The 26,226-nt window shown below is 43.2% G+C and overlaps 1 long non-coding RNA gene across 6 annotated transcripts in view; it reads right to left on the bottom strand.

The window, feature by feature from the left end:
* The window catches only part of LOC147913575 (uncharacterized), a 213,599-nt gene that overhangs the window by 94,614 nt on the left and 92,759 nt on the right, over window positions 1–26,226 (bottom strand). The window contains exons 4-5 of one of the 6 annotated variants that reach the window (XR_015548535.1): window positions 22,541–22,670; window positions 5,186–5,316 (exon numbers count right to left, since the gene is read on the bottom strand). The exons of 4 other annotated variants lie outside the window; for them this stretch is intronic. This is a non-coding gene — a long non-coding RNA (uncharacterized LOC147913575). The remainder of the gene's footprint in view (window positions 1–5,185; window positions 5,317–22,540; window positions 22,671–26,226) is intronic. One more of the 6 variants, XR_015548534.1, reaches the window with a different exon arrangement.

Here is a 26,226-nt window from a genome sequence, read left to right as displayed (position 1 = left end):
CGAAGTCATCCAGCTCCTAAAATCCCCACCAGCTAGCCAGCTCTCCATCCAGGCAGAAGAGCAAAGAATTCAGATCTCAGACCCAGAATCCTCTCTGTCAATTCATTCCATCATCTTCCTCAGTGAAACTGGGAGAAAGAGTTGAGAAACGTCTCCTTATATGGCTTGAAGAGAAGACAACCTCACAACACTGGGTATTTTTGAAGCTATTCTCCAATATGAGTTCTTAGGAGAAAAGTGTGTGGTGGAAAGCTAGGTACTTGGCCTTGAAATAAACAAAACTCCCTCTCATTAGAGTACTAAGTAAAAATAAAAGTGGGTCTGAAATTATACACAAAAGATGGTTTAAACCATGAGAAGATACATAGGGAGAAAAACTGGGACAGAACTTTAAAAACATAGTGTTAAATCTAAAAAAGGGAAGAAAACTGATTAAGATTTATTACATGCCACCATTTAAGTATATTAAAATCATATACACACAAAAATCAACCCTGCAGATTTTATAAGTAAACATATATTAGGAATGTATATCAAAAAAACATTAAAACCTGGGAGAGAGAGGATTGGGCGTAGAGACAGGATGAATGGGGGAAACTAAATAAAATAAGAGGGGTGTTTCATAAGCCAATGATGATTATGAGCTATGATCTGGGAATTATGAGTAACTGAGCTCTCTGCATCTGGGGTTATAGATAAGAATGGAAGGAAGGAAGACTAGAAGGAAACACTCCAAAATGTTAGCAGTAGTTGTACTTTAGTCAGGGAGCATTTGGTTACCAGGAAGAAGAAACTTCCTGAAGAAAGCTTAAGTTAAAAGAGGGTTGGTTGTACGTACTGGATTGTGGACAGTTCAGGCTGGCCTCAAAGAGCTGCGATCTTAGGTACTCTCTCACCTCGCTCTGTATCAGAACCAAACACTCTCTCAGATCTGCCTCTCATCCTGTCCTCTGCCTTCACACAAGATCCATCATGGACTTCACACTGGGACCCTTCACAACGGGTCCACATGCCTTTGTGGTTCAGCAGCCCTCCCTTTCCCCGGCTAACGGTCTCTGTGACTCTGTTCTAAATTGAGGAGAGACAGATGTAACTGGCTCTGCCTGCATCAGCTATTTATTCCTGGTTTAAACAGTGCTGGTGATAGTGAAGGGGAGTTGGGGGGGATGAAAGGGAAATGAGAAAGGGGCTGGAGGCCAAGAAGACAGTGGGAGGAAAGATTAGTGTATCAGGGACAGACTGTCCCTCAGTGTTGGGATTCTGGATGGTTACTTTCTTTATAATTGTTAGCATGACCCAATTCTCCTAAAATGACATGAGTTGGGGATAGAATGACTAATGTTTAAAGGTACAGGCTCTGGAGTCAGACAAAACTGGCTTCAATTTGTTCCTCTTCCACTTCTTAGCTGTGTGACTTGAGCAAGTCACTTCACCTCTCTGAGCCTCTCTTTCCTCATCTGAAATATAGGGTGTTAACTTTCTCATAATCTCTTATAAGCATTAAGTAGCATAACATAATAAAGCATTGAGCACAGTGTGTCATTCATGGTATCACTCAAGAAATGCTATTATATATATTATTAGTATATATAATTTTTATAATTAAAAATTTCTAAACAAACAAAAACTCTTTACAGACACATGTCAGTTATCATCATTGAGCTCTGTTGCTATTGTTGTTTTCCTACCTATTCCTCCTTGGAATACAGAATTTGTCTGTGCTGGAAATGGCTGTTGGCAATTACTGCTGTGTACCAAGTGCCGCCCTCCCCCAACACACATAATCAATAAACTAAGACAGCTCTCTCTTCCCAGCAGCCCTCATCTACTCTACTAATTGAACATTATAAGGCATGCTCTGAGGGTCCCTGGGCTCATATGTTAATTGACTGCACACCCACTTAATGGGGAACTCCCCAATTCCCCAAGCAGGAGTAGACTCCATGCTCCCTCCTGCACCTACAGTGCATTCTGGGAGCCTTTGGAGGAGAGAAGGCTGGCAGGTGGTGCATCTGATCAATTAATTAGGAGCATGTTGAGAGTTTTGACTCCAAGCCTAGCTAATCGCATAATTAAATCTCCACCCATCCTCCATCCCAATTCCCAGTCCAAAAGGCTCTCCCCACCCTGCCATCCCTGTTTGATGATGGGCAGTCAAGGTGGGGGTGTGGAGATATGAGCTCTGCTCAGGTCTGTCCACGGCAGAGACAGCCCCTCCCCCTCCTCCTGGTCCTCATTTCTGAAGCTGAAAAAAACTGACCAGGAAAACGTTCTTTGAGACCGCCTCGGAACGAAAGTGGACTAACTTCCTCAAAAGGTTGTGTGAGGATTAAAGGAAATAATAGAGAGTGAAATGAAGCTTTTCAAGGAGAAAAACCTCAGCCTGCACTGCATAAGCAAAGCCTGTTGATCTATTCTTCTGAAGATATTGTGCCACACACAGCTAGTTCTCCCTCTCCTGCTCATAGCCATTCTCCTCTTTACCATAGAAACCCTGAGTTTGTTCATAGCATCCACATGTGCAACTAAAATAAAATGTCTTTCCCAGGCTCCTTTGAGTGAGGAGTGACCCCATAACATACTGCTGTTCAGAGAGATGTTGGCAGTAGACCTCAGAGAGGGTGACCCTGCAAAAATAATAATGGGGAACCTACAGAGGAGGGTGCTTTGGCCTTTGGCCCTTCACCTTCTCCTTTTCCCTCTCTTGAAGACAGATGCAATGTCTGGAGGTGGAGCAACCATTTTGCAACCACGAAGGAGAAGGGCAACCTCTAAGGATAAACGAGCTGAAAAAACTGTAAGGAGTCTGGGTCTCTAATGGCACCATGAAGAGCCATAACAGCCTAGGCTGTTGCTCTGGATTTGTTGTTATGTGGGAAAATAAAGCCCTATTTGGTGAAATCACTGTGGGCAGCTATAACCTGGATTTGAACACACTCCTAACTGATGCAGATGCTGCCATCAGCCTGACACGTAGATGTATTGATGTATAATAGTAATGGTAACAATAATAACAACAACATATACTAAGCATATGCTATAGCATAAGATTATTGGAAGGATTGCCTGAGACAAGGTAGTTAAAACTCTTAGTACAGTGGCAGACACATGGCAAATGTTCATGAATCTTGGCTTTTATTGGAAGTTGAGGTTGAGAGATTTATAAGACTTATCAAGATGTCTTTGATAAGACTTATCAAGAAGTTGGAGCACAAACCAACACCAAGATTTGGGAACCACAAAAGAAGCGATAACACCAATCCCAAACTCAGGACCCTTCCGTATTAGCAAAGATCCTGGACCTGCCTCTTACAAGCTGTGTGACCTCAGGCAAGTTACTTAATCTCTTGGAACCTCAGTCTCCTCTTCTGCAAAATGGGGTAATTGTGAGGATTAAATGAGGTTTGTCCAGTGTAAGGGCTTAATATGTGGGGTTGGTGCTTGTGGTTAATTCCACCTGGAGATGGGCAGGAATCTAAAAGGACAGAATCTTGCAGGACACTGAGACAGGCTGCAAGACAACATCCCAGTCTTTCAGCAAAGGTGTTTTCCAGCAGGCCCCATGAAAAGCAAGAGGCACTCAGCACTTTCCTCGCTTTGATAAAAATCTCTCGGAGAGGCAGTAAATTACAAATCCTTGTTTCAGCTAAATCAAACATACAGCAGATTCCATTGGCATTTAATACTGATATTATAGCCCCCAGGAATAACAAACGAAAGTAATTAAGTTTAATGATTCCAACGAACCCAATACGCTTGATTGCAGTGTGTGTTCCTAATTATCTTCCTTTTTTTGTAGTGTGTATGGTATAAATAAGGCTTATTTCTAAAAAAAAAAAAAAAGAAAAGAAAAAAAAAGGGCACTAATTTTAAGATGCATTAGGGAAAGTTGCATCTGCAGCACCTTTCAGAAGGGCTCACTCAAAACCCTGAGTGGGGAGAAAGTCGCTTGGCTTGTCAAAATGGCAAAGGAGGGATGACGTAATACTCAGGTCTCAACTGTGAGGCAAAACCAGCCTTCCCAGCAGCAGAGGAGGAAAGCAAGGAGGCCCAAGCCTTGAGGCTCTCCCACCCTCTCCCCACCAAGGTAAAGGAAAAACAGAGGTGGGGCAGAGGCTAGACATACCCTGGGGGAGGAAATGGTCTGACTGTTGCCCACAGACAACTTAGAGAGACGCCCTTGTGGTGGATGGAATCATTGGCCTCAATGACACAACACCTCCTTGTATCCATGCTCTTTGCCATGGAACTTGTGCTTCCTTCCACTAAAAGGACAGAATATATTTCCCCACCCCTTGACTTTGGTTCCGAATATGTGCCTTGCTTTGCTGATAGAATGAAGTGGAACTGACAGGGTGCCAGCTACAAGCCTAAGACTTAAGAGACCTTGAGTGTTTCGATGTACTATCTTGTGTTTCTGCCATTGCCATGTGACCACAGCTGGGCTAGCCTGCTGGTCCCAGGTGGAGAAGGAGAGACACATGGAGCAGAGCCATTGAGTCAAGCCCAGCCTAGATCAGCCAGGCCCTGGCCAAGCCACAGACATTAGAGCTCAATATATGCTTATTGTTGACTTATTATTAAATGCCACTGGGGGCCGGCCCCGTGGCTTAGTGGTTAAGTGCACGCGCTCCGCTGCTGGCAGCCCAGGTTCAGATCCCAGGCGTGCACCGACGCACCACTTGTCTGGCCATGCTGATGCCATGTCCCACATACAGCAACTAGAAGGCTGTGCAGCTATGACATACAACTATCTACTGGGGCTTTGGGGGAAAAATAAATAAATAAATAAAATTATTAAAAAAAAAATGCCACTGGGATGTTGGAGTTTTTTATGTAGCATAAGGGTTTTGATATAAGAATGAAAACCTTGAAATGCTTTGAGAATTTTGTGACAATAAGCAAGTTTCCCAACTTTCAGGGAATTCTGAAAACTGCATCTGACCCAAGGAAAAATTAGAACCCCCTTGAAACAGTTAACCACAGTTCCCTGTACTCAGCTACAAGCTGAGAACTCCTGAGGCATCCTTGGCTTTTCCCTCTAAACTCACTGTCTCTTCCCAGCTACATATTCAGTGACATCATGTTAGTAACTTCAAATCAGCCATGGTGGGAGTATTTATGCTGTATAAAACAGCAAACACTATAAACCAGGGCTTTTTCTCTTCCCAGAGAGCCAGCTTACCAGCATCCCTGTGCCTCCCTCCATCAGTTGGTCAAGTCATCTTGCTGCTTTGACATCAGCAATGTCTCTTGGAATTAGCCCCTCTTCCTCATCCTGGCTTCTGCGGTCCTTGCACAGGGGGTAGCCTGGAGCTGCAAAGGATGTGTCAAAGTCTAGTGATCTGTGTTCAAATCCTAGCTCTGCTCCTTAGCAGTTGCATGATCCTAGTGAGTCCCTTAAACTCTCTAAGCCTCACTCTCCACATCGGTAAAATGGAAATAATAAAAGAGTATCTAACTCTTAAGGTTAGCACATGGCACTATTTCTGACACCTCCCAAGCCCATAATAAGTGGACACTGTCATTACTTGGCTCATGTTTACATCACCTTTTGCCCTGGTTAATTGCAACACCTTCCAACTGACCTCCCTGTGCATGATCTTGCCCCACCTTTCCCTCCATCCTCCCCACGGCAGACAGAGAAAACTTGAAAAGACACAAATAGGATTGTGTCACTCCTTTGCTCAAAACCCTCCAGTCACCCCCCTTTGCCTTCAGGAGACAGTCCCAATTTACAAGTGGTGAACTTGGAGCTTGGAGAGGTTAAGACATTTGTCCAAGTTCATGCGAGTAGTAAATGAAATAGGATTGGAATCCAGGCTCTCCACCTCCACATTTCACCCTCTTAACCACTATGCTGCACTGGGGATGAAAGGATAGGTGAGTAGAAGGGATGCATGGATGAACAGATGGAATAACTAAAGGACAGAAAGATGGAGGATGGATGGAAGCCTAGAAAGGACGGCAGACTCTGGAATGAAAGGATGGATGGATCGATGGATGGAAGGGTAGAAGGATAGAAAGATGGAAGGATGGATGGATTGAAGGATGGAAAGACATAGGGATTCTCCTAAGTTGCATTTTCTCCTTCCCTCTGGCCTGGCCTTTCCTAGCAAGGGCTTCTCTCATGGACACCTACCTGGGACATCTGCTGAGAATGCAGCGAGTGCTGTGGACCTATCCACTGCCTAGCTCCTAGCTCCTAGTTCCCTTTTCCTCCTGCCGGCTCAAGCCCAACTTGTTCCTAAACAAGTCTCTCTTGGTGATCATTTTCCTGTGAACTGACCACTTCTACCTTCTTCCAGAAGCTCAGGTTTTCCCATGACCAGGGATCAAATTTTGTACCTTAATAGCTAATATATACTAGGCACTTAACTGTATTATATAATTATATGATAATTATATAACTATCTCATTTAATCTTCACCATACTCTTATAAAGTAGGAACTATTATTTTCTCCATTCCAAAGATGAATAAACAGAGTCAGAAAGAGCTTAATTTGCCCAAAGTTGCACAAGTACGAAGTGGTGGATCCAGGATTAAACTCAGGTGGTCAGACCGCAGAGCCGGCACCCACAATGACTGTACTGTGCTGCTCTGTCTCCTTAGCTACGTCAGCTGTTGGCTCTATTCTCTGAATTTGGATAGATAAGCTGTTATCAGCCCATGAGGGCCAGAGTCATATGGTCTCCTCTGACCTTACCTAAGGCATTTCTCACACACCTGCCAATTTATACTACACAACCACCTTGAGCAGCTGTGGAGTACAGGTAACAGAATATATAATGATTACCAAACCAGAGTGGTAGGGGCCAAAGCCACCTCCCACATGGGATTATAGCATCGTTGACATCTTACCTGAGAAAAACACACTGTAGGGGGTTTGGCCTAGTTGAGACAAAAGATCCATGGTGGTTTCAGAATCTGGAAAACCTGGATTCTAGCCCCAGCCCTGCCATTCAGTTAAGCTCTGTGACTCTGGGAAAATTACTTAACATCTCTGAGCCTCGGTTTTCTTATCTGCAAAATGGGGAGTAAAATAGCAGCTAGTATGAATAGTTGTGAGAATTAAATGAGATAATGTGTACAAAGGGCTTGGTACAATCAGAAATACACAAATGATAGCGATTGTGGTTGTTGCTTTTATGTCTTGATAGCAGCAACCTCTCTCTGGGCAGATAATCTGCCTGGAAATTTTCTAAACAGTGCTAGACTGTAGAAAAATCCCTCTCCACCATTAAGACACATGATATAGTGTAAACACCACCCGGGGAGAAAGGTTATGTTTCTTCAATGTGTTGTTGTTGTTTTAAACAAAATGAAAAACTCAATCAACTTTGACCAAACCCCAAACCCCTCACTCTCTGCTCCTCTTCTCCTCCCCAAGGCCCCCACCTCCTTCCAGGGAATCAGTTGGGTGAGTTCCTCCTTGGGTTTGATTATCTTCCCCTTGTTAACTGACAGGGTTCAATGCAATTTAATTTCATTGGGAGGAAGTGGTTCAGAAATCAAGGTCATTTAATTTCTGAAAGGTAAGTGAAGGGTTGCCTTTCCCAAATGATCTTTCTGCCATTTACTCCCCTTAAAATGAAAAGTACAGTGGTTAATACAATGACTTCAAGGTCATCTTAGATCACCTTTCCAAATAAGAGAAGAATTCTTTCTATGGGATTTTAATTAGGTTGAGTACAATTAATTCTTCCTTTGGTACTTATTCCATTTCTTTTCCTTTCTGTAATTACTGCCAGTGTAACGCTCCTCACACACACAAATGGAGCCGAAGAAAGCTGTGCGATTATCCTTTATTTCTCCTTCATGCAAGAAAGGTGGATGTTATCCACTGCATTCAGTCTTTATAAATCTGAGGGCTGTAGTCCTAGTAGCCTTACACACGAGAGTGTCAGCATCATTGTAAGGAGTGAGGGGGTTCCTAATGTGACCTAACACCGTGACACACAGGTCTCCCCTTCACCTGGTCTGCAGAAAATGATTAAGCAACAGGACAAAGAAAACCAACTTGTTTGCATGTTGTCAATCAATAAACATGTATTGACTGCCTACCAAGGGCTCAGTAGGGTGTTAGGTGCATGAGAGTGGGGGTTACCAAAGAGACTAAGGAGCTTAGATAGGTTTGGTGAGACAGACAATTAGCAGGTAAAATAAATCAACAATGTACAACTTTGTCCTAGAACAGCAAAGGCACTGAGTGCACCGTGGTGGTGATGGGGGTGGGGGGAGGCAACCAGAATGTTCCACAGAGGAAGTGAGGTTTGAGTTGATCTTGAAAGCACAAGTAGGATTCAGGTCACTCACTCACTTAAAAATAAATATTTCCTGGGTGCCTAACATGTGCTGGACATTGCATAAGTACTTTACATGCGATATTTCATTCTTCCTCACTTCAGTCCTGAGGGGCAGGTTCAACCTTACTCCCACTTTACAGATGAGGAAACTAAGGCTCAGAGACATTAAGCAAACTGCCCAAGGACACGTAACAGTGGCAGAGCTGGGATTCAAAGCCAAGTTTCTCTGACTGCAGACCTCAAGACAAAAAGGGAGAGAATAATGGAATCCACTGAGAAGGGAGGGATCACAGGTAGTTGTCTGGATAGGGAAGAAAACAGGAACAGACCTTTATTAAGTGTCCACAAGCCAGGCTCTCTGGTAAGTGCGTCTCCTCAGATACCTCTAACACTGTTTTATTTTCATCATAGCACTTGTCAGTACCTGCTATTTTCTTACTTTGATTGTTGATTTATTTTATCAGTCTCCTCCTCCCTCTAGAATGTGAACTTCAAGAAAGGAAGGCCATATCTGACTTGATTGCTGCAGAAACTACTCAGCACCTAGGTCCCTGACTGGAACATAGTAGGTGATCAACAAGAACGTGTGGGATGACAGACTAAATCTAATTTCCCAGGAGCCAAGGGGAGGAGGGTCTACATCATAAACTTCAACAAGGCACGCTCCATGCCTGTCCCGTGCCCCACTGTATTATCAGCACCTAGGACAGTGCCCACAGCAAGGGGCCAGCTGCTCAATGACTGTTGAATGGAGAGAGAAAAGGGAGGGAGCGAGGAAGGGAGGGAGGGAGGATGGAAGGAAGGAATCAGCTGGAGCAGAAGGACACTCACAAGTTTAGTAGAAAACAGATTCAAGTTCAGCTAAATTATTATTCCCCCTCACTGATGGACAGAGCCACTCTGCTAGAGACTGACCCAGAGAAAACTCACTGCCTTGAATCCATTCACAAGAAGACCCAAATGCCTGGCTGTTCCATATGCCTGATGATTCTCCTCTGTGCATATCACCCTGGCCTGACCCTAAACGGAAAGTGCCCTCTGGATTTTGCAGATCTCACCACCAGCTTGAATTCTCTTTTCATTAATTTGTGTTTTCCTAAGGAATATTTATTCATGTAGTTTCCATTTGGGCAATTATTGAAATTATGTCTAATTATGTGATGATGGTAAATAATAATAATCACCTAGCTGCAACATACTCTGTTTCTATTATGGGTATGGATGTTGTGCAATTTACTAAGAAATGTTCTAAGGTAGGAGTGTTGATTAGGAAGAAGGGAGGGTATCATTTCGAATATTTGGTTGAGTTATCACTATTCCTACCCAACTGCTATGCAGAAAAGGTCCTATATCTTTTTTTTATCCTGCCCTAGGGCTGTACTCTTTGAATATTATTACCATGATTACTATTAATAATAGCTACTTTTAATTCACTTACAATGTGCCAGATTTACTTTAAATCCAAATTAAAATTCAATGCAAACTTAAATGCTCTCAGAGACCCAGAAAGTATGGTAGATGACTGAAGCAGCTGGGCTAGGGATACAATTGGAGCAGGGGGTCTGAGGTGAACTGCAGCTTGCATGTCCCATCTAAAGGAGACAGCCGCCACTTAACTGCAGCTGAGTATTGCCATTTGGAGATGTTGGAATGGTACTGCCAATTCTGACTTTTCAGGAGAAGCCAGAAATGTGGATTTTCCTGTGAAATTCCCAGGTTTTTTAACTACTGTGTGCATCAAGAGACTGTATGCTGCCCATTTATAACCCCTCAATCTCAGTCATCCTCTGTCAGAAGCCTCTCGGAAAGCTCGTCTTTGAGCAGGGGCTGTTCGACATTGTTGATTGTGGTGTGGAGGGAAGGAAGGAAAAATTGCATCGAGCCAATGTGGAGGCTGTGAGACCCCATTACTCATTTTTATTTAAAATCTCATGAAGGTAATTTCAGAGAACAATGAAGTATCATCAGAAGTCTTGTCAGAGAGGAGAGGCGGGTGAAGGGACGGATGTAATTACTGGCAGCACTGATAAGGAGAGCCAGAAACAGACAAGCCAGAGTCATGAAGAAAACTGTCCTCCTCCCATTCTCCCCACCTTATAGGGAAGGGGGTGCCACACACCCCTGGGGCTGGCCAAGACAGGGATCTGAAGAGAAGGGGTGCCAGGTTGCCCCAGCCAGAGCCCCAGGATCAGCAGGGACAGGAAGAGCCTGACCCTGGCTCTTTTGTAACAGAGGGAAGAGGCCTCATGCTCTTCCCACCTGAGTTTAAACGTCATAACTCAGGGAAGTCTTATGGCTAAGTTCCAACCTCTTGATATTTCCCCCCGAAATACCCTACACCTCCCGTTTGTAACATTCATTACACACACGGTTATCTGTTTATGTCAGATCCACTTTCCCTCCTGAATATCAGAGCAGGGATTTTATCTGTCTTGTTTACCACTGTATCCTTAGCACCCACAGTGCTGACACATAGTGGGCACTCAATAAATAACGATTTATAAATGAACCAGTGTATGAATGGTCATTTGACCTTGGGCGCAGGTCACTTGATTGCACCATGCCTCACCTGTAAAACAGCAATAATAGTAGTACCTCTTAGAATTGCTATCTTCTCTGTGTTAGAACCCACAGAAAATTGGTACACTGTGTTTCACCTGCTCTCCACAGCAGGCGTCTGAGGTTGGCAGGTTTCTTAATGTCAACTTTGTACTGAGGAAACCCAGGCTTTCAGCAGTTAAATGGCTTGCTCAAGGTCACACAGCTGGGAAGTGACACAGTGGAGATTCCAACCCCGGTCTGAGTCTTTATCACCTTCCCCACAGGAATTTGAAGAGTGAAAAGTCATTCTATCAAACTGGTGAGAGCCAAAGCGAGCGTCATAAAGGAGGTACATTTATCTCGGGTCTTGAAGATGAATAGGATCTGACAGGCAGAGGAAGCAGAGAAAGTATTCAAGGTAGAAGGAATAACTCATGTAAAAGCCTAGAAATGGCAGGCCCATTCAAGGAATGGTGAATGGATCATTTTGGATAAAAGCGGGTCCTGAGTAAGGCTGAAACCACATTGTGAACACTTTGAATTCACTCATTCTCTCAACAATTATTTATTGAGTGTCTGCCACGTGTGAGGCACTGTGTCAGGTGACGAGGAGAGGGAGCAAAGCACCCGAGTTTCCTGTCCCCACAGAGACGACAGTCTAGCACCTTGCTACTCTGACTCCATAGCATCGTGGCAAGGACCAAATAAAGAAGTATCCAAGAAATTCCTTTTAAAAGCTGAAACCGTGCTATTTAAAATTCTTCCCTCTGTTCCGCTATGTCAGTTAGACGCCTCATGGCGATTAAATGAAAACTCTAGTTCAAACTGGCTTTCACAGAAACAGTATTCATTGACTCAGATAAGAGAAAAAGTGGAGCATGATCTGGCCTTGCTGTTTTCAGGAGCTTTGCTAAGTGAACAGAGCAAAGTTCACCACGACTCTCTGCTCAGCTCTCCTCTGTGTGGGGGCTTCATTCTCAGACCGCCCGGACGCTCTCAACAGCTCCAGAACTCACACCTTCACAGCTTCATGTCCTACCGAGACGAAGCTTCTCTTTCCCAACAGATGAACCTGAGTTCAACTTTCATTGGCCAGAAAGTGATCCCGTGCTCATCTTAGACCCAATCACTACACCCACAGGGAGGGGATGTGCCAATTGGCTTTGACTAATCAGGACCTCTTTCTTCTCACCCAACCAAGCAAAAAACATAGGCTAAAAGTTAAAGAAAAGTGGTTCTTCAAAGAAAATTCTGGGGATAATTTTACCAGAAAAATGGTAAATTTGGGAGATCAAAGCAAAGCAGTCCATTACTATTACCGGCATGAGATTTGTGATCTTAAGGAATCTCACATTACCAAAAATCACATTATAAATACAACATCAGACTTGCAAAGCCAAAGTTGGGAGAGGAGGGTTTAGCAGAAATTTCAGTAACAAAGGTTTTCTTTTTTAAAAATAGATGTGTTTATTTTGTCATTGCAAGCTATAAAACTGACAAGACATCGCTGAGCAAATCCTTAGCAATACTTGAGATTAGACCCAAATCAGTGAACTTCGAGAATGGTGGCTCTCAACACTGGCTTCACATTAAATCACCAGGAGAGCTCTTAAAAATGCTGATGCCCACCAATCACCCACAGTGATTCTGATTGAATTTGTCTAGGGTGTGGTCTGCTAGTGGGATTTTTTAAAACAGTGGTTCTCAACTTTGGCCACAATTAGAATCTCTTGGAGAGTTTTTAAAAATCCCAAAGTCCAGGCTACATCCCAGACCAGTTACATCAGAATTCATGGAGGTGGGACCCAGGCATCAGCATATTTTGGAGTTCCCTTGAGCATCACAGTTTGTAGCAACCAAAGGAAGCTTAAAGAACATGTCCTCAGCAAGCAGATAACTGGTCTGTAAAGCAGCTGGGTGTTCCTTTGCAACGTATAAGATGATTTTTCTTCTTATATCCATGCTTCTGGTTCCCAATTTTGTTCCCATTATAAACAATAGAAGTCTGATTTAGGCAAGCCATGTCCGTTAAATTAATTGATGGCATCAGATCCATTTCCATTTCCCACTATAACAACTTGTGTGGTAGAAGAAGTTGCCTGGACCAGAGCTAATTTTCATGGCTCCCACATGAGGCACCACAAGTCACCAGCATTGTCAATGAGCCGAGTTAAGGATTTGCATTAAGAGCTAATATTTAATAAAGGCTTAGTTTGTGACAGGCACTGTTCTAAGCAGTTGACATAGACATGACTTATTTAATCTTCAGAAAACCCTGTGCTATCATTATCCCAATTTTACAGACTAGGAAACCTAGGCACAGAGAGGTTCAGTGACTGGCCTAAGATCCCACGGCTAGCAAGTGGTTGAGCCAGTATTTGAATCTACGCAGCCTGGCTCCAAGGTCTGTACACTTAACCTCCACATTGTAGGAAAGCTGGATGGAAGTTAAAAGGAACGTTCAATGCATCTTACTGTATTTCCACCCTAAGAGTGAGCACATTCACAGCTTGAGGGAACTCTCCCCTGTTAGAGACAATGGCTGGTGGTCTCTGGACTGGTGTCCTTTCAGATTAGGTCCATAGGGTTCTTTCTTTCATCCACTGGCTCTAATGATTTGATGAAGGTTAAAATATGCTCCAGGAGGAGGAGGAGGGAGACAAAGTGGACAGATATTCACCACTCTCATGTCTCAATGTCCTTGCTCAAGAAGAATGTTCTCTCTTCACCTCTTTCTCTAGTTAACTGCAACTTCACCTTTGAGACTCAGCTAAGGATTAGTATCCTCACTGAGCAACTTCCCCTGATCAACTCCTTCACACTCCCAGGTTTTCCTTCTCTCTCAAATGAAGTGTGGATAAAACAATTCTCAAATTAAGAGTTGAGACTCTTGGAGAGGGCTGCATTTGTTTAGCAAAACCATCTTGATGAACAATTTTGGTTGTGGAAAGACGGTCCTTGGAGTCTGGAAGGACCAGGACATCCATGACAAGCTGAGTCTCTGTATAACAATACAGGGGGGATTTGGAAGCTGTTGGGCAAGATGAGTAGCGAGGATGTGAGGATATTCCTAGAGGTGAAGGATAATATCACGGCTGCAGACAGGAAACTTGAAGAATGATGTTTGCCAATGAGAAGTCCCCTTATACTCTGGCAGGTCTGGCAGAGGGAACTTACAATAACCATGTCCTCTTCAGCCATTGGCTTTAACCCCTTTTATTACCTCTCCTCCCCCAAATATTAAGTGAATATTGACTTTATGCAGCTCCCTTGGTAGACTGGAATTTTGGAGAGGAAGGGAAAGTATCTTTGTTGCATATTTGGTCTGGTGCAGAGAAGAGAGAAGAGCACAGCCACAGAAAGCAAAAGACAAATGCCCCAAATAGTAATGGAAATTAGAGCTGGAAGTGTGAACATAAACTATACAACTGAGGAAAATCTTGGGGAAGACTAATCCAATAGCATGAGATGTTGTTAGGGATATGAGCCAATATTATTTAATTCTCAAGGCAACCTCAGCTGTTATTTTAGCGACCCAAGTTTTCTCCTAATGATGGTTTCTCGAAGGCACTAACCTCTCCTTTGCGAGTTGCCAACATTACACAAGAAGCTTTAACAAGCAACTTTTTAAATAATTTTGATTCTGGCCATACTGAACCATTTTAAGCTCCACAAACACTTCACATTTTTATTCTCCTATGGATTCTTCTGAGTGCTTTTCTGTCTCCCTGAAACCTACTTGCCCGTCACCTTTGCCTATTTTAACTTTCATTCTTCTTTCAGATCTCAACTTTAGCTGTCACTTCCTCTGAGGCATTAGTGAGGATGCTTTATCCAGGACAAAACAAAATTCAACTCAAAATGGCTTAAACAACAGGATATTTATTATTGAGTTAGATCCTTCTTATGTGCCACTCTGATCCTATCAGTACATTGGGTTCCTCATGCCAGTGGGCCAGCAGCCAAGGAAAGGGGTGACAGCACTGATGAGGTTCATTGATTCCGAATACATGAAGAACTAGAGGTGCAACTACAAAATGGGGGCAGCAAAAATTCACTGGGGCGTCTTTTGGTGCTTCCATGCCCTGTGACAATAGAAAATTGGCAGTTTCAGGAACCACAGCCCAACAAGGGCAAGGCAACAGGGCCCAGAGAAATCTAGCATGGTAGTGGAAGGTGGAGATAATGGATATGAATTATGAGCTCACAACCAGCTGCAACAGCAGGGATCATAGTTTCACAAACTCCCTTGCTTTGTGTCTTTGCAGAGAGTTTATCTGGCTACCACCTTGAAGGGGACTCTGTGATTAATCAGACTTGTACCTTTTCTGTCAAAGAAGTAGTAACAGCATCTTGGTTTCAAAAGTGGAGGTCAAGAGAGGATCTTATCGATGCAAGGGATGGACAGTATTAGACACCATATTTCCTGACTCCTTCTATCCATCACTGGAGATTCCATCAGAATTAGATGTGATCTGACTGTACCTCAACTCACCCCTGCACCTGGACTACACATTTCTCATCTCCTTTCCAAGGTTTCCCTGTTAACACCAAGCTGTTGGACAGTGTGGACCTGAGCTGGTACCCACGCATTGCCAAACCCAGAAGTTTGAGGCAATGAACACATCATAGGCAGATCTTTGATCAATGGGAGGGTTGGTGGATAAATTGTCCCCCTCTCCCCCCAGAAGCACTGTCCCGAGGCGCAGTGACATGGCATCCTAGAGGACAGTCACACTTAGTGGTAGCCAACTTGATAATGCTTTCTCATATTGGCCCTTCCTCCTTCCCTGTTTCACGCTCTCTCTCCCTCACACCTGTTCTCTGATACTGCATCCTCCAGCAAGGGGGCATATTAGCTCTTTACCCCAGTATCTGCTTTTTTGAGCAAATCAAAGATAACAATCAAACGTAATAAAAAGTAAGCAGGCAGGAAGTACCAGAGTTCAGATGGATAGGTGCCCTTTTTATCTTAGTCTTCCATTTTCAGCGTGTTGAGTTTTGTCTTTACACTTATTCTTTCATGGTTTAATAGGGCTGCAGTAACTCCGGGTGCCAGAATCTCAAACAAAAATGTTCAAATTTTGAAAGAGGGGAAGAGGGCGTATCCCTTCCTTTCTAAGATTGGGGTTAAATCTCCTAGAAGCTCCCCCAGACTTCCGGGAGATATCTTCTCACATCTCATTGGCCAGAACTGCATCCCGTCCTCATTCCTAACTGGCATGAGGAATTGAATTTCTTAGTCCAATCACGATTCATCTCTTGGGACTGGAGAGGACCTATCCTCCCCTAAATCACAATCCTGAACAAATCAAGAAAGAAGTGAGGAATTAATAGCTGGCACAGTTGGTAACTAAGTCAGACACTTAATTAGCTAACCCAGGAGTAATTTTCAACACTGCTTCACTTTTGCCCATCTCCCACTACAGAGGCTAAACAAGCAAGATATTCACTTTCCAGCTTCCTTTGCAGCTAGGGAGACATGTGATCTATTTCTATCCATTTGTACGTAAGGGGAAGTCTTCTAGAGGGCTTCATCTAGGTCCTCATTGATAAAAGTATAATGACATGAAAAGAGCTCTCTTTCTCTCTCTCCCTCCTTGGTGAACTTTCTGATTCCTGTCTTTAGACTTGATCATGTGAGGACATGATTCCCTGAGCTTTGGCAGCCATCTTGCAACCATGGAGCAATAAGCCTAAGCATGAAAGACTAACAAGTTGATAAGGGCGGAGTAGAATGATGAAAAGAACCTAGCTCCTTAATGATATCCTTGAGCCACTGAAGTAGCCCTGGGATAGCTTTTCTCTGGATATTTTTAGTTATATCAAATAATTGTCTTTCTTATTTAGCCACCATTATTTAAGTATTATATTACATGTGGCTAAAAGCCATTCTAACTGATAAAACAACCTACAATGTCTGCCATTTCTAGGAAGTATTCTTGAACCCTACAGATTGTATTAGCTGTCCCTTTCCCCTGACACCCAAGGCTTACCGCTACACTTTCATCATTCAGTTAAACAGAGAGTCCTCTACAGTACCTAAGGCTTGCAAGCAAAAGCTGAGCCACAGCCATGGAGATTATAGTACAGGATTCCTGCATAGGACAGTGGGCTGGACTAAGTGACTCTCAAAGTCTCTTACAACTTTGAAATCTATGACCCCCAGTTCCTTTAATATAAATGTCCCTTTTCCATGTATAAAAGTCTTTTTACTTACATTATGTCATAGCAAATTGCCAGTTTGTGTTTCAAAATGGGGAAAAGCAACACAAAAAATGCAACTTGTATCAATGTTCCTATTCTGTTTGTAATGTGGGAAATTTCCAAGCTAGATTTCCTCTTTGCAGATGATTTGGGGGTTAATTTCTATTCTGAACAGGCCTGTCTCCATTCTCCTTCAGCAGTATGTAGAATGGATATGAAAAAATGACTGTGTGCAAACCTTCCTTTCATTTTGAAATTATATTAAAGTATTTCCTATGGTTATGACTAATACGTCATTTGTTTCCTAAATTTTCTATGCAGTAAAGGCACATGGAAAAATCCTGATCAATATGCTCTTCCTGGAAGCCTAGAACCCAAAATCTCTTTATATAGTATGGTATTTATAGAGTTCATTATAGTCTATAATTAACAGAAAAATTGTCTTTGCAGAAGAACAGAAAATGGAAGATAAAAAATTTGACTACCTACCTTCAAAAAGAAACCTTTTATAAATAGCAATGTCACCTTAAATTTATAATACACCTGTTGTTCATAAAATGTTCCCAATATTTTGTCTCTCTTCGTTGAATGATTTCTTGGTGGTTGACCAGAGAGGAGGGAAGAGAATGAAACTGGTTGTCCCCCAACTTTGTGCCAGGTACTCGATGAGTCACTTTATAGGTATCATCTAATTAAAAGATTTTTTTCATTTAAAAATACTGTTTAAAATTACATAAATAATACACACTCATTGTAAAACTTTTCAACAATCCAGGGGCATAAAAATTAAAAAGTGAAAGTTTCTCTTCACCCCCTTCACCCCTCAATTCCACCTACATCCCTGCAGATAACCTCTACGTCCTTTGGTGTATATCCATCCAGACTCTTTTTTGTGCATTTTCATAAATACATATATTCTTACATGAATATATAAACAAACCACATTTCATCTAATCTTGGATGCACTTTTTTTTCAAATTTAAAATCTCTGAAATAAGGATGCATCTTACAATAAAAGGCATTGTATGGTGGCCAATTTTGTCCCTTCTTAGTGGCACATATAACGATGCATCTTGAAATAAGTGTCCTTTTAGAGTAACAAAATACAGTAGCTATAGCACTTACACAATTATGCAGATGTATGGTTGTATGAATTGTTATGGACAGCTTTCAGTACATATGGGTCTGCTTCATCCATTTTAATGTCTGCGTGATCTGTCATTGTACGAATGTACCCGCTTTTATTTAGCCATATCCCTTATAGATGGATTTTCAGATTATTTCTAAACCCTCCTGGTGGAAAACAGTGCTGCAAGGACCATCCTTGTCCCTAAATCTTTGAGGCCGTGTGTAAATATTTTTGACAGAGAGATTTCCATCTCATAAGTTCTCACAGTTACCCTGTGGTACAAAAAACTTAGTCATTCACAAAAAACAACAAATGTTGGAGAGGATGTGGAGAAACAGGAACCCTCATACACAGCTGGTAGGAATGCAAACTGGTGCAGCCTCTATGGAAAACAGTATGGAGATTCCTCAAAGAATTAAAAATAGAGATGCCCTATGATCCAGCTATCCCACTACTGGGAATCTATCCAATGAACCTGAAATCAACAATCAAAGAGGCTTATGCACCCCTATGTTCATTGCAACATTATTCTCTATAGCCCAGAAGTGGGAGCAACCTAAGTGTCCCTCGACTGACGATTGGATCAAGAAGAGGTGGTATATATATACAATGGAATACTACACAGCCATAAAAAAGACAAAATAGTCCCATTTGCAACAACATGGATGGGCCTGGAGGGCATTATGTTAAGTGAAGTAAGCCAGAAAGAGAAAGACAAACACTGTATGATCTCACTCATATGTGGAATATAAACCAACACATGGACAGAGAAAACTGTATTGTGGTTACCAGGGGCAATGGCGGTGGGGATGGGCACAAGGGGTGAAGGGAGACATATATATGGTGATGGACAAACAAAAATGTACAACCCAAAATTTCACAATGTTATAAACTATTAAAACATCAATAAAAAAAAAAACTTATTCAGAACTCAACTAGACCCATGTTCAAATCCTGGCTCCAGGGCCCCCATGTTGAACAACTCAAGGGAGTTCAAACTGTCGTCTGGGTCAGGGGTCAGCAAACTTTTTCTGCAAAGAGCCAAATAGTCAATATTTTAGAATTTGTAAGCTATACTATCTGTGTTGCAACTACTCAACTCTGCCAATGAAGCATGAAAGCAGTCATAGACAATAGTTAATACATGAGTAGTGTTGTCTGTGTCCCAATAAAACTTTATTTATATAAACTGGTGTCAGGCTGGATGTGTCCCGAGGACCATAGTTCGCTGACCCCTGTCTAAGTGAATGGTGCTTCCTGGAGTTGTGCAGTGTCCACCTTGTGCAGCCCTTCATCGCAGACTGCCTAGCCCCTTACCCTCCAGGGACCCAACTCAGGATAAATGTCACAGCCTTTCCAAGCTTCAGTGAAACCCTTAATTGTGAAATATAATACACAATCATAAAATATGTTTTTAAAGTATGTGTTAGTGAATGAAGGTGAACACCTGAGCATGTGTGTATGACTCAGTTTCTTCACTAAGAAAATAAATCTGTTACAGCAATTGTGAGAATTAATGGAAGGCTACACGTAAAGCTTAATAAATGCTACAGTTACTAAAACAGCTTCTTTTCTTTTACTAATCAGGAAATTCACAGTTATTAATTCACAGACACAGGACACAAACCAGGTGAGTCTGACTCCAAATCCTGTGCCTCTCCTACAGCACCTATTGCCTCAAAAAGAAGAATCTACTGCACAGAGAATCCGAGCCCAGAGAGGCTAGGGACCGATGTCCCACCACATCGGCATTGGACATTGCGGGCTCTGGATCTCAGAGTATCCAGTGAATACACATACCACCCACCAGAGGAGGCAGCTTCTGCAAGACCCAGCCCTTTGGGCTTGAAGACATCCCCAAACAGTGGATTTTCCTGTTATTTATGCCGATTCAATTTGACTGCAGTTCTATTACCTGGATGGAAATGCAGCCACGAATTGTTGATAAAGCTGTCACAGCAAGTTGGAGATAGTAAGTCTCATTAATATTAAGAAAAGAACAAACCCATAAATAAGAGATTATAAAGTGAAATAAGATAGTCTCTCCTCCAACGTCTAACAAATCTCGTGTGCAAAACCATGTAATTTCCCCAGGCGTCCTCCCTGCCAGCCAGATGTATAGACTATGAATTGTGCGGGGAGGGAAATTGATATGCAGAACAAGGAATTGGCAAAATAATTAGAGCCGTGAGGCTCCCTCAGTCTTGCGGTTTATTTGAGAAGTCACCAAGTAGAATCACAGGTTCCAGGCCACACTGATTATGTAACATATTAGTCCTTGAAAAGAGCCTGGAGACAACAGAGTGGTGATGGGACTGTCTCCATGAAGGCGAAGGCAGAGCCAGGCCTGACCCACTGAACAGCTAAAGGCCACCTTCCCAGGTGGGAAAGAACAGGTGCTGCCCCCTTCATGGCACTGCCCTGCACAGTACAGTCACATGACCCCTACCCACTCTGCCCACTCAGGTACCAGCCTCCTGCCTCCCTCTCACTTTGTGGCTTGGGTCATCCAGACCATTCCCCCTGCAGGTGACCACAATCAAAGCCACATGCAGATTGAGGCTAAGTACAAAATAAAAGTTTTATTAAGCTGCTAAACCCTATTGACTAAGAGCCATTTGTGGACAGGGACCAGGTGGGTCTGCATCTCCAGGGGGCCCCTGTTCAATGGCTGGCATGTAGTAGGGTATCTAGAGATGCTTATTGACTGGGGTTGACTAAAGCCACCAACAAAATTTCCTTAATGGAAAAGGAAAGAAAGGAAGGAGAGAGGAAAGAGGCAGGATTGAGAGGAAGAGAGTAGGAAGACAGGAAGGAGGAGGCAGAGTAAGTGGCAGAGACGCTTGAATGTGAATTGAGCAGAGGAGGTAGGGGAAGAGGAGAGGAGGTAAAAGTGAGTGGGATACGAACTGAGCAGATGGGCAGAGAGATGGGTGGCCAGAGAGAAGAAGCAGATGGCGGTGGGGGGCGGTGGCACAGAGGGGAGGCAGCGAGACAGGTAAAGAAGGACACATAGGACAGACACACTGAAAGGCAGATGGACACAGGGATGGTCAGACCCCCACACACCGAAACAGGGACACAGAGACAGAAAGAATATAGCCAAGGCCTGAGGAGAGACCCAGAGGGGCAAAGATTTTCCTGGTCTCCCAAAGGAATCCACATGCCTCTCAATTTAGTGTTCTTTCTACTGAACTAATCCCTTGATAAAGAACATGAAAACATTAATTTGAAAAGATATATGCATGTCTATGATCATTGCAGCATTATTCACAATAGCCAAGACTTGGAAGCAACCCAAGTGCCCATCAATGGATGAATGGATAAAGAAGATGTGATATATATACAATACTACTCAGCCATAAAAAAAGGTGAAATCATGTCATTTGTGACAACATGGGTGGACTTTGAGGGTATTATGCTAAGTGAAATAAGTCAGACAGAGAAAGACAAATACCATATAACTTCACTCGTATGTGCAAGATAAACAAATATGCAGAACAGATTGGTGGTTGCCAGCGGGGAAGGGGGTGAGGGGAGGGCAAAAGGGGTAAAGGTGCACGTGTGTTATGGTGATGGATGGAACCTAGGCTATTGGTGGTGAACATGATGCAGTCTATTCAGAAGCTGAAATATAATGATGTACACATGAAATTTACAGAATGTTATAAACCCATGTGACCTCAATAAAATAATTTAAATAAATAATTGAAGTATTTCACACACAAGAAAAAAAAGAAAGAAAGAAATGAAAGAAGAAAACATGTCTTTCTGGAAAAAATGTCTCCCAAGATTCTGGAAACGCATTATTCGGAAAGTGTGAAATGTCCTTCATCTGCAGGCTTCCTGTCAAGTCTACGGTGGAGTTAGAGACCTGGGCATCTGGATCCCACAGTGCCTGGGTGGGGGCTGACCCTCTGGACTCCAGGCTCCTCCAGGTGGTAAGCTGTGACCAGGAACACACTCTATCTGCCCTCTCAGGGTTCTTGAAAGGATCAGCTCAAATAACATCATGAAAGTCCTCCAAAAAGTACATCGCCCTCTACGAACACCCAGTGATGAAGGTGAGACATTAGTTTGATTTTGGTTAACTCCTACATTCATTCTCATTCCTCCCTCCCCCACTCCTTCTCTCTTTCTCCCTTCCCCTTCCCTTTCCTCCCTCTCTCTTTCCCCTTCCCCTCCCTTCCTTCCTTCTCTTCCCCATCCACCCTCACCCCCAACCACACATTCACATCTGAGTCCCATCCCAAAGAGACCTTGACTTCAGCCTTCAGGTCATGAAATACTCAATCCACTTGGACACTTTTTAATTAATCTGGGGTTGATTCAGGCCATTGCACCTTGACGCCCACCTCTATGACCGCTTCCTGGATCCAATTAGCCAGGCTTTGAGCACTGCCCTGGAGTCAGAGACAGACAAGAGCACCTTGTCTCCGGGAACCGGTTTGCCGAAGCATCTGCAAACATTCCTCCAACTCATGCCTGGAAGAGGTAGCAAGCGCGATAAGATCCATCCTATACTAGAGTTAAAGGTGACTTTTGAAGGATGAGAAAAAAAAAAATGCAAACCAAAAGCAACCACGATCTCAGGCAGCTAATATCCAGATGATTAACAGGCTGGCCGGATCAGGGATACAGATGTCTCATCAGAATTCCATGGCTGTCCTCACCTGACGGTTTTCAGCACCCCCACCTCCCATATGGATTCAATGATCACAGAATTCATTTGCACTTGTTGACATTTTGCTCTGTTAAAAAAAAAAGTGGCCTTTTCCTTGCTATTATTATATTGTGCTAGTGGGTTTTGTCTCACAGGTTGAGTCATAAATAAAATTAAACAAATGGATGCAGGTAGGTCTTTTACCACAGTGCCAGGCACATGTTAAGTCTTCGACAAATAACAGGTATTTTGATTAATTATTGTCATAATCATTATCACCATATTCACGTTGAGGACAAGCCTGGTTTTCTGTTCTGCCTGTAACAGGTCACACAATATCCAGCACTCAGGTGGTTCTTAATAAGGTTTGCCAAGAAGCTGTGGACTGCTTTTAACATTGAGTATAGAATTCCCATATAGTCTGCATGTCCCACGGTAGTCTCCCCTCTTTCCTAAACTCCTATTCAGTCATCCAACGAATATTTCCCAGGCACCTACTGAATGCCAGGCATCATGCTAGGTGCTGGGGATTGCCAGGACTTACCATCCACGCCAGTGCCCATGGCAAATCTTCACATAGCACGTAGTACAGCCAGATGCTGCTCTCAGAGCCTTACCTGCACTAACACACATAATCCTCACAACTGGTCTATGAAGGAGGGACTTCTATAGTCCTCATTTCATATTTTATGTATATATAGACTGAGGTCCAGAAAGGTAGATTAATCTGCCCAAAGCCACACAGCAAGTAGCAGCAGAGCTGGGATTTAAACACAGGCAGTTTGGCTCCAGAGTCACACAACTAACCACAAGCAATGCTGTGTCATCCCAGTACACATTGCTTCTTTCTGTTAGCCATTTTTTTCATTTGTGTCTGCAAGTAGATTAGAATATCCATAAACTCCATAGACAGAGGAAGCATATTAGTTGTTGCCAGGGGCTAGGGAGAAGGGGAGTAAGGAGTAACTGCTCACGGGTATGGAGTTTCCATTTGGGATGATACAAAAGTTCTGGAACCAGATAGTGATGATGGTTGCATAGCACTGTGACTGTACTTAACACCACTGAGTTACAAACTTTAAAAGGGTCAAAATGGAAAATTTTGTTATTGGAATTTTACCCCTGTGCTAACTCTTTAATCCTTAAATATAGGATTGTCTTATATCCTTCATATCCCCGCAATGAATGGGATTTAAAAATTCTCATCAAACATTTCTTGATTGGTTGACTGATCACCAGCAGTCTTAGAAACAGGGCTTGCTTTGTTTTTATCATCATTACTCTTGTGATTATTAAAAACAGAGCCCTTCTAGGAGCCCAGAAGGTTCTGTCCATCTATGAGCAACTGGCCCATAGATAGTGCTGATTCTGAGAGTGACGGGACAGATGTTGGCACCAGGGGCTGGGCCAGACCAGGGAAGCTGCTTCCCCAAGAAGCTGTGACACAAAGGGGTAAGAACACATCCAGATGGAGGTGAGAAGGCAAAGTACTGAGCCAGAGGAACAGCTCAAACCTGAGGTCTGAGTGGCGAATCAGGGCTGAAAACCGAAAAGAACCTCAGAGTCAGGAATTGAGGGAATCTGAAGCCTTTGGGGAAGCAGAATACAATAATAATACAAAAATAACAGTCATAGTAAATCAAACCCTTAGACAGTGCTTTCCACACACCAGATACTGTTTCAAGGATTTTCACATATCAATTCATTTATTCTTTATTATTATTATTACCCCCATTTTATAGATAAAGATACTAAGGCACAGAGAAGATGCAACTTGCACAAGGCCACACAGCTAGCAAGTGGTAGAATCTGGATTCCAAGCCAAGTGATCAAGAGCCAGAGATCGACTCAACCACAGGAGCTAAGGAGTTAATCTCAAGTTAAGATTCTGGCCCTGCTGAGGGCTAACTGCTGACTTGATGAGATGAGGGGCCCACTGGAGGCTGAGTCTTAAGGATACAGAGGAAGCCCCAACCTTACAGTCTTGGACTCACAAAGGTATAAGTCACTTACCAATACCTAAAGGCAGAGAAGGGCAGTGGTTAGGACCACAGACTCTGGCCTGGAAGCCTGTACTTGGACTCCAGCTCTGCCACTTAGCAGCCACGAAACCTTGGACAAATTACTTCATCTCTCTCTGCCTTGGTTTCCTCATCTAAAATGGGGATATACTAATTGCTAGGTCATAGAGTTGCTGTGAGGCTTACATGACTTGATTTTTGCAAAGCACTGAGAACAGCACCCGACACACAGTAAGCAGAACATGAACACTAAAGAAAATAAACTCATTAGAGAAAATAGCCACAACATCATGTATCTTGGGGGGAAATTGGGGAAGCAGTGACCAGACAGGGGAATCTCCCTGTACATCTTGCGTTTAACATAGGAAACCCAGTCCTTGGCTGAAAAAGAACTGGTGGCTGGTGTGAAATTGAAACTTACTCTTATGTCTTGAGCCAGCCAGCTACACCTGTATCCACAGTTCCTGCCTTCCTCCTCCCATTCAGGGAGGGAGGGGCTGCAAGTCCCTTGCCTCCAGCTGCCCACGTGGTGATATTTAATTAATCTATTCATTTGATCTCTGGTTTGCTCAGTGGGTCCCTTTCCTTGAAGCTCCCTGCGGTTTGAATACAGTAAAATTCAGTCCTAATTAAAATTATCGAAATACCAGCAGTCTCCGTTAATAAAACATCAGAATGAGACTGGATTTCTTTTTTTTAACAGCCTTTTCTTAAAAACTCTGAGATAGTGGGCAGAGTGAGCCTAGGTAAGAAAGAAGAAAGTTAACAAACTCCTCTTGTCACCAAGTGTTTGAGGGTGGCATTTCTAATTCCCTCTCTTCATCTGGGAGGCCAATCCTTTGCAGGGGAAAGATTCCTCGAGTCTGTGTCCAGAGACCTCCTGTCACAAACTTCCTGTATGAGACCTTAGCTAACTGCATCCCCTCTTAGGGTCTCAGTTTTTCCTTCTGCAAAATTGGGACACTGGACCAGCTTTAATAGGCTATGGTCTGAGAACATCAAGTTGTCAAATCCTTGGATTTGGCTAAATTGAGGAATTCTTGAGCCTGGCAGGACAGAATTGCAAGACCATCTGCCTCCACTGTCAGCATGCTGAAAAATGGCCACAGGCAGTTCCTTCCACTCAAGTCTCTGGGCTTTGGGTCACGTAAGCTGCGCCCAGTCACAAGGGACTGGAGCAGAAATCAAAGGCCCAGTTCCAGGCAGCACTACAAATCCACCTATGCGGGCCAGTGAGGTATCCTTGCTCGAGATTCGCCATATCGGGTGGAACCAGCCAGAGCCATGCTCTCCCCTGGCGAGAGTTTTATCCATTCCGGTCCCCAACCAGAGGGGAGGAGAGGCAGGGGCAGCTCAG

This window comes from Ceratotherium simum, chromosome 26 (genome assembly GCF_057802395.1).
Source record: "Ceratotherium simum simum isolate JZ-2026a chromosome 26, ASM5780239v1, whole genome shotgun sequence".
NCBI classification, from domain to species: Eukaryota; Metazoa; Chordata; class Mammalia; order Perissodactyla; family Rhinocerotidae; genus Ceratotherium; species Ceratotherium simum.
The sequence above is the reverse complement of the archived record's forward strand: the minus strand, read 5'-3'. Positions and strand labels throughout refer to the sequence as shown.